At 45.0% G+C, this 9631-nt stretch overlaps 1 protein-coding gene across 8 annotated transcripts in view; it reads left to right on the top strand.

The window, feature by feature from the left end:
* The first annotated feature begins 503 nt into the window (after nt 1-503).
* Nucleotides 504-9631, top strand: part of LOC139375436 (neuronal cell adhesion molecule-like) — a 139850-nt gene continuing 130722 nt past the window's right edge. For all 8 annotated transcript variants that reach the window (XM_071117276.1, XM_071117258.1, XM_071117283.1 and 5 more), the window contains exon 1: nt 504-624. The gene's annotated coding sequence lies outside the window, so the exon portion shown is untranslated. The remainder of the gene's footprint in view (nt 625-9631) is intronic.

The following is a 9631-nucleotide window of genomic DNA, read 5'->3' as shown; positions in this document are numbered from 1 at the left end:
ATGCATTCTGTTTCAGAACATTTTTCTTAGTAGACTTAATCATTTAATGGCACAAATGTATAGGCCTACTGTTTATGCCTGAAGGGGGAAGGAATTAACCTCATTTTACTTTCTGTTTATGGTGAATGTTGTTTTTGTTCCCGCACTCCCATTATAATACATCGTTATGCATGAATCCAACAAAAGTTTATAAATGGAGAAAGTATAGCAAAGCACTTCCCTCACCCCTCTAATTTCAAGAAGAGGATTAAAACAATAGTAACAGGGAATCATTTATAAAACGCAGCATGTAAAATGACTTTAGCTTACATGATCCTTTACCCCATACAGATGTTCCCCATCTGTGATGTTGACAGTAGCAGCGGGACATATTTGACATTTTGAAACCTATTTTGACAAAATGATTCAGTGTTCAACCACCATCTGTCGGCAGCGGCGCTGCAGTGCGCGCGCTTTAAAGGTGCTGCGGCTCATGCGCTATTGTGAACTGGTGTTATAGAGAGATCGAGTCTCTGAACGGACGGACCAGGCAGCAACGAAAATACACACAGGGGAAATATATCAGTCTACTAGCCTACTGCAAGCACCTGGGAGAGAGAGTGCACCACAGAAACTGCAGGTTAGGTGAGTCAATTATGTTTTTATGCCATAACAACCTAAAGACAGGTTCGGAGTCGGATGTCGCTGTCATTCACTTGAGTAGTTTATGCATGGGAACAAGGGATAGATGTTGTCTGTAGGCAAAAACTCATTTGGCGCATTCAATTGCCGGACGCAAAGAAATTACATGCTGTGTAGAAATTGACAGAGAACAGTATTTAGGCTACTTCTTGTGTGGTAGGCCTACTCATGTGGTATGTTACTCAAAACAGGTGTACAGCCCTGTACATATGTGTGTGCATCTGTGTGGCTGGTCCAGTGGACAGCTGGCAAGTGTTCGACTTGCCCTGGCATCATTTGTTAATTTTGTCGGCTATGGCTGGTTATCAAATAATAGAGTCAACCCGACTCACACTTTACCCAAAATGTGACAGGCATGTTATTTACCTTCGCTGAAGGTTTTCACAAATCCTTGTTATCACATAACCGGAGAGAGAGACGGAGCAGTGCAGTGGCCAATATGTAATGCGTGAAACGTTTATGCGCACTTAACTCTGGTGATTGGAGCATAACCTGTCAGTTGTTCGAAATCAAGTCATGTGTTTCACATGAGAAATGTCACACATAATACGATTTCTCAAAATATAATGGTACAAATCAAATTGTTCTTTCGTTTAATTGACAACAATACTCTATTTTCTCAAAATGTAACTATAATACAAAAATGTCATTATAATATTCCCCGTGTGTCGTGTAGGCTATTTGAGACGTTCATATTCAAACCAAACACATTTTTATTTTACCTAGGCAAGTCAGTTAAGAACAAATTCTTATTTTCAATGACGGCCTAGGAACAGTGGGTTAACTGCCTGTTCAGGGGCAGAACGACAGATTATTGTCAGCTCGGGGGTTTGAACTTGCAACCTTCCGGTTACTAGTCCAACGCTCTAACGCTCTAACCACTAGGCTACCCTGCCGCAATTACATTCCCACCCATGTACCCAACCTCCTCCACTCTGTCCCCTTGTCAGACAAGCTCCATTCATTCATAGTGTATTCAATGACCCCTTTCCCCATTCTTCCCTACACACACAAACAAGCACCGCTTTCACTTTCCAGAAACACACACAAACACTCTAAACAAACACACACCCAAACACGCGCCACTTACACTTTTCTGTCAGTCCAATTAATGCTAATTGCTAATAATGAATGACTAATGCTTTTATTGTCTGTAGCCGGCTCTTCTAACTGTGACACACTTTCTATTAATGTTTATTTCATGTTTATTCAGTGTAAGTAGACTATTGTTCATCTCCCCAAGTAGATAACAACTCCCTGACCCACCATGTGCCGTCATCCATTCACTCTGAGAGAGAGCCAAAAATGGTTAAACAACTGCCTTTTTTTCTGTTTATTACCTATTCAAACAACGTTTTATTTGTCACGTGCTTCGTAAACAACAGGTGTAGACTAGTGAGTAGTGAAATTCTTACTTACGGGCCTTTCCAACAATGCAGAATGCAATATATATATATTTTTTATAATAATAATAGAAAAGAATAAGTAAATATTTAAAAAAAAATAGTAACACATGGAATAAATACACAATGGCTATATACATGGGGTACCAGTACCAAGTCAATAATAACTTGGCTATATACATGGGGTACCAGTACCTAGTCAATGATAGCTTGGCTATATACATGAGGTACCAGAACTAAGTCAATGATAGCTTGGCTATATACATGGGGTACCAGAACTAAGTCAATGATAGCTTGGCTATATAAATGGGGTTACCAGAACCAAGTCAATGATAGCTTGGCTATATACATGAGGTACCAGTACCAAGTCAATGATAGCTTGGCTATATAAATGGGGTTACCAGAACCAAGTCAATGATAGCTTGGCTATATACATGGGGTACCAGAACCAAGTCAATGATAGCTTGGCTATATACATGGAGTACCAGAACCAAGTCAATGATAGCTTGGCTATATACATGGAGTACCAGAACCAAGTCAATGATAGCTTGGCTATATACATGAGGTACCAGTACCAAGTCAATGATAGCTTGGCTATATACATGGAGTACCAGAACCAAGTCAATGATAGCTTGGCTATATACATGAGGTACCAGTACCAAGTCAATGATAGCTTGGCTATATACATGGAGTACCAGAACCAAGTCAATGCAAAACGCAAAACGTACTCATTCACGTACATCTTAAGGGAACATCGCTGGTCATCTCTTCTGCCTCTAAACTGGCGGACTCACTAAACACATGCTTTGTTTGTTAATGATGTATAAGTGTTGGAGTGTGCCATGGTTTTCCGTAAATAAAATCAAAACTAGAAAATGGTGCTGTCTCGTTTGCTTAATACTGTACCGGGAAGTTAAAAGATTTATCCTTTTACTTTGGGTACTTAAGTACACTGTATTTTAGAAATTACAGAGCCTTCAGAGAGTGTTCAGATGCCTTGACTTTTCCAACATTTTGTTACTTTACAGCCTTTCTTCTAAAATGGATTAAATATTTTTGTTTTATTTGCAATCTGCACACAATACCCCATAATGACAAAGCAAAAACAGGTTAGGTAGAAATTCCTTATTTACATAAGTATTCAGACCCTTTGCTATGAGACTCAAAATTGAGCTCAGGTGCAACCTGTTTCCATTGATCATTCTTGAGATGTTTCTACAACTTGATTGGAGTACACCTGTGGTAAATTCAATTGATTGGACATGATTTGGAAAGGCACACACCTGTCTACATAAGGTCCCTCAGTTTGAAAGTGCATTTCAGAGCAAAAACCAAGCCATGAGGTCCAAGGAATTGTCCGTAGAGTTCCGAGACAGGATTGTGTTGAGGCACAGATCTGAGGAAGGGTACCAAAAAATGTCTGCAGCATTGAAGGTCCCCAAGAACACAGTGGCCTCCGTCATTCTTAAATTGAAGAAGTTTGGAACCAACAAGACTCTTCCTAGAGCTGGCCGCCAGGCCAAACTGAGCAATCGGGGGGGGAAGTGTCTTGGTTAGGGAGGTGACCAAGAATGTGATGGTCACTCTGACAGAGCTCTAGAGTTCCTCTGTGGCAATGTGAGAACCTTGCAGAAGGACAACCATCTCTGCAGCACTCCACCAATCAGGCCTTAATTGTAGAGTGACCAGACGGAAGCCACTCCTCAGTAAAAGGCACATGACAGCCCACTTGGAGTTTGCCAAAAGATACCTGAAGACTCTCTGGTCTGATGAAACCAAGATTGTACTCTTTGGCCTGAATGCCAAGTGTCACGTCTGGGGGAAACCTGGCACCATCTCTACGGTGATGCATGGTGGTGGCAGCATCATGCTGTGGGGATGTTTTTCAGCGGCAAGGACTGTGAGACTAGTCAGGATCAAGGCAAAGATGAACGGAGGAAAGTACAGAGAGATTCTTGATGAAAACCTCCTCCAGAGCACTCAAGACCTCAGACTGTGGTGAAGGTTCGCCTTCCAACAGGACAATGACCCTAAGCACACAGCCAAGACAACTCATGAGTGGCTTTGGGACAAGTCTCTGAACATCCTTGAATGGCCCAGAATGGTACAGATAGGCACACACACACACACACACACACACACACACACACACACACACACACACACACACACACACACACATACACACACACACACACACACACACACACACACACACACACACACACACACACCTGAGTCGTGGCAACCTGGGGAGTGCAATTAGAGTTTCTCACTCGGTTAGCCACTGGTCCTAATGGGGAGTGACGGGCTCCTGTGAACCCTCTCCTCTCTCTCCACACAGCTGCACACAAACTGTTGTTGCTTACATCATTGACTTGGAATCAATTATCATGAAAGGGTGAAGGCTGATGACTTAGAAAAAGAGGCGATTGTTAGTTGATCCATGCATTGGGATGTCTGAGTGACGCTGGACTGATTCAGACATGATTGTCTCGACGAGAAACATTCTATTTTGGTTGTTAGCCAGACGGCTGTCACTGTTGCTGTAAACAGCACTGCCTTCTTCTCAAGGTTTCGTGTGTAACCTTTCATTACATCAACATCAAGTATCAGGATATTGTTTGGCTTGTTGTTCCAGACAGAAAACACGTACGATATCCGGAGCTATATTCATTCAAAGTCTAATATCCCAAAACCATGTGCGCTGGTCTCGCATACATTCATGTTTTATCTGTCTCAAGAGTCTATTCCTTAGTTTTATATAGTAGTGTTATGGTATATGTGGGTTTATTACCTAGTTAGTTATATGACTCTGTGGTCAAGCATCTCAGGCCAGGACAGTGTTTGGTTGCTAGGACAGATAGAATAACATGACTGGCCAGTAAGTCAGCTTTATGATCTCCCTAGTAGTAGTAGTAGTAGTATCAGTAGTAGTAGTAGTAGTATCAGTAGTAGTAGTAGTAGTAGTAGTAGTAGTAGTAGTACTATCAGTAGTATCAGTAATAGTATCAGTAGTAGTAGTAGTAGTAGTAGTAGTAGTAGTAGTAGTATCAGTAGTAGTAGTATCAGTAGTAGTAGCAGTAGTAGTAGTAGTAGTAGTAGTAGTAGTATCAGTAGTAGTAGCAGTAATAGTATCAGTAGTAGTAGTAGTAGTAGCAGTAGTAGTAGTAGTAGTATCAGTAGTAGTAGTAGTATCAGTATTAGTATCAGTAGTCGAAGTAGTAGATCTGTAGTAGTAGTAGTATCAGCAGGAGCAGTAGCAGCAGTAGCAGCAGCAGCAGTAGTAGCAGTAGTAGCAGTAGAAGCAGTAGTAGCAGTAGCAGCAGGAGTAGTAGTAGCAGCAGTATTAGTAGTAGCAGTAGTAGTAGTAGTAGTAGTAGTAGCAGCAGCAGTAGTAGTAGCAGCAGTATTAGTAGTAGTAGTAGCAGCAGCAGCAGTAGTAGTAGTAGTAGTAGTAGCAGCAGTATTAGTAGTAGTAGTAGTAGCAGCAGCAGTAGTAGTAGTAGTAGTAGTAGTAGTAGTAGTAGTATCAGTAGTAGTAGTTGCAGCAGTAGTAGCAGTAGTAGTAGTAGTAGTAGTATCAGTAGCAGTAGTAGCAGCAGCAGTAGTAGTAACAGCAGCAGTAGCAGTAGCATCAGTAGTAGCAGCAGTAGCAGCAGCAGTAGCAGTAGTAGCAGTAGTAGCAGTAGCAGCAGTAGCAGTAGTAGTAGTAGTAGCAGCAGTATTAGTAGTAGCAGTAGCAGCAGTAGCAGTAGTAGTAGTAGTAGCAGCAGTATTAGTAGTAGTAGTAGCAGCAGCAGTAGTAGTAGCAGCAGTATTAGTAGTAGAAGTATCAGTAGCAGTAGTTGCAGCAGTAGTAGCAGTAGTAGCAGTAGCAGCAGCAGTAGTAGCAGCAGTAGCAGTAGCAGCAGTAGCATCAGTAGTAGCAGCAGCAGTAGCAGTAGTAGCAGCAGTAGCAGTAGTAGCAGTAGTAGCAGTAGTAGCAGCAGTAGCAGTAACAGCAGTAGCAGTAGTAGCAGTAGTAGCAGCAGTAGCAGTAGCAGTAGTAGCAGTAGCAGTAGCAGTAGCAGCAGTAGCAGTAGCAGTAGTAGCAGCAGTAGCAGCAGTAGCATCAGTAGTAGCAGCAGCATCAGTAGTAGCAGCAGCAGCAGCAGTAGCAGTAGCAGCAGTAGCAGTAGCAGCAATATCATCAGTAGTTGCAGCAGCAGCAGCAGTAGCAGCAGCAGTAGCAGAAGTAGTAGCAGTAGCAGCAGTAGTAGCAGCAGTAGCAGTAGCAGCAGTAGTAGCAGCAGCAGTAGTAGCAGCAGCAGTAGTAGCAGCAGTAGTAGCAGCAGCAGTAGTAGCAGTAGCAGCAGCAGTGGCAGTAGTAGCAGCAGTAGCAGCAGCAGCAGTAGTAGCAGCAGTAGCAGTAGCAGCAGCAATAGTAGCAGCAGCAGTAGTAGTAGTAGCAGTAGCAGCAGCAGTGGCAGTAGTAGCAGCAGTAGCAGCAGTAGCAGCAGCAGCAGCAGTAGTAGCAGCAGTAGTAGCAGTAGTAGTAGTAGCAGCAGCAGCAGCAGCAGTAGTAGCAGCAGTAGTAGCAGCAGTAGTAGCAGTAGTAGTAGTAGCAGCAGTAGCAGCAGTAGTAGCAGCAGTAGTAGCAGTAGTAGTAGTAGCAGCAGTAGTAGCAGCAGCAGTAGTAGCAGCAGCAGTAGTAGCAGTAGCAGCAGCAGCAACAGCAGTAGCAGCAGCAGCAGTAGTAGTAGGAGCAGTATCCATAGCAGCAGTAGCAGTAGCAGCAGCAGTATTAGTAGTAGTAGTAGCAGCAGTAGCAGTAGTTGCAGCAGTAGTAGCAGTATAAGCAGTAGTAGCAGTAGCAGCAGCAGTAGTAGTAGTAACAGCAGCAGTAGCAGTAGCAGCAGTAGTTGCAGCAGTAGTAGCAGTAGAAGCAGTAGTAGCAGTAGCAGCAGCAGTAGTAGTAGCAGTAGCATCAGTAGCAGCAGTAGTAGCAGTAATATCAGTAGTAGTAGCAGCAGCAGTAGCAGCAGTAGTAGTAGCAGCAACAGTAGCAGCAGCAGCGGCAGCAGTATCAACAGCAGTAGCAGTAGTAGTAGTAGTAGCAGTAGTAGTAATAGCAGCAGTAGTAGCATTAGCAGCAGTAGTAGCAGTAGCAGTAGTAGCAGAAGCAACAGCAGTAGTAGCAGCAGTAGTAGCAGTAGAAGCAGTAGTAGCAGTAGCAGCAGTAGCAGCAGTAGCAGCAGTAGCAGCAGTAGAAGCAGTAGTAGCAGCAGCAGTAGGAGCAGTAGTAGCAGCAGTATCCCCATTGTGACTGAATTATTATGTCAGGTTATTACACCATTATAGCCATCCGACCCAATTGCTCAAGGTTACCCCATGATACAATTTTATCACCCTCCCTATGTTCGGTTATTACACTCCTCAGTGAGACGAAAGGCGAAGCAATGCTCCTTTCTGTTCAAATGGACTGTTAGGTTTCGACTAGCAGAAGCCTCCTTTTGAAGTGGTTGTGGGGGGGTAGGAATCTGAGCATAATAGAATGTGATGTGGGTTTTATGTTCTAAGTTCTCCCCCCCTCCCCTCCATTAGAGACCAGGTTGTCAGGTTAAGCCAACCCGCCATTTTTGATTTCAACAACCTATCGTAAACCACTTTAGCTTCTAGGCCGCTAGCTGACTTGGGGATTCATTCTTCGAAACCTGAGGTACCGAATGTATTCTCTGTGATGGGGGGGGGGGGGGGGGGGGGCTGTGCTTGTTAGTCTGTGAGTCTGTCTGTGTCCTTTTTTCTCAAAAAAGTTGCTTTTTTACCATCCACTGTAAAGGAGGGGAGAAGAAGAAGGAAAGGAGGATGAGAGGAGGGGTGTGTGAAAGCTGTGATGGATCATGCACCTCAGTGGAACGCTGAGAAGGGGCAAGGGGAACAAAAGGGTGTCTGTTTTCGCCCCGTCCCCACTGGCTGGGCCGTTGTTCTTGGAGCCTTTCTTGTGAAGTAGGGGGTGCTGCTGGGTCAGGGCTGGGGCTGGGGACTAGGGAGTCTGGGGTACAATAGAAGCCTGGCCGCTGGCTGGATCTCTGTTTGAAGAGAAGATCGGGATATTTGTATGAAGAGACCAGAGATCCAATAGTGGAGGAGAACCACCTCAGCCTATAGCCCCAACCTTAGCCCCAGCCACAACCTCAGCCCCAGCCCAAACCTCAACCCCAGCCCCAACCTCGCTCCGAACCCCAACCCCATCCCCAACCCCAGCCCCAGCCCCAACCTCAGCCTCACCCAGCCCCAACCTCAGCCCCACCCAACCCCAGCCCCAACCTCAACCCCACCCAGCCCCAGCCCCAACCTCAGCCCAGCCCCAGCCCCAACCTCAGCCCAGCCCCATCCCCAACCTCAGCCCTAACCCCAACCACATCCCCAACCCCAGCTCCAACCCCAGCCTCATCCCCAACCTCAGCCCCGGTTACAGCTCCATCCCCATCTCCATCTCCAGCCCCAGCCCCAACCTCAGCCCCAGTTACAGCTCCATCCCCATCCCCAACCTCAGCCCCATCCCCAACCTCAGCCCCAACCTCAGCCCCATCCCCAAAGTCAGCCCCATCTCCATCCCCAACCTCTGCCCCCGCCCCAGGTTTTTGCCAAGTATCCTGTCCATGGACAGCAGATGTCTGTAAGAAATGGGCACTTGCTCTGAAGAGGGTCACAGTGGAATAATGCCACAGGAGCTGCCTGACACTGTCCTCTAGTCTGCCCATTGGAACAGACAGCAGGTCAGGAGTGCTGCCCTAGCCCTAGCAGTATGATGGCTGTGGAAGTAGGAGCTTTGGGAAAGAGAGTGTGTACTTGAACGCTCACGAGAACCTTCCCATGCTCTCTTCCTAGATTTGCATAGGCTTAAGAAGAACCCATCACCCTCCTTCCTCCGCCCTACCTCCCCTCTTCCTCCTCCCTCTCTCTTGGTATAGTGGCTTGGCCCATTTGTGCTGTCTAATTGCTCAGCAAATATGCCACCACAGCTCTTAACCCGCTTTTCATGTCTGAGATTTAAAGAGCCTGTCCTGCCAAAATAGGAGTACATTAAACCCACTGGCCACGCCTTCTTTCCACACGGCCATGCTCTGTGGTTTCTGTCTCTTATTGAATGAATGTTATGTTACCACAGGGATTCAACTATGGCAGGGATATACTATATTCAGCTGCGGGGCGATTTTTTTTTCTTGAGCGGATGGTCGGGGGACCGGGAACATAATTACTAATAATGTATAGACTGCAAATTGACCGCAAGAAGCCCACACAGATATAATATTTGACTAAAACATAATCATTTCAAACCTTGCTTACATTTGTGTATGATCACGTGTCTCTTTATTATGCGTGGAAATCGTTGGGGTCAGATTTCCAATATTAAAATCACTAGGAGCTGATTTCCTGGTGTTTTAAGTATTTTATGTCCAACAATCACAATTATAAATAATAAAACATTATAATAAATTAATAAAACATGGGGACCCAAATAAAATCACCCGCGGGCCAAATGTGACCCGCCGACCACCAGT

Source organism: Oncorhynchus clarkii, chromosome 2, assembly GCF_045791955.1.
Source record: "Oncorhynchus clarkii lewisi isolate Uvic-CL-2024 chromosome 2, UVic_Ocla_1.0, whole genome shotgun sequence".
NCBI classification, from domain to species: domain Eukaryota; kingdom Metazoa; phylum Chordata; class Actinopteri; order Salmoniformes; family Salmonidae; genus Oncorhynchus; species Oncorhynchus clarkii.
Note: the sequence above shows the minus strand (reverse complement) of the source record. Positions and strands in the feature narration are given on the sequence as shown.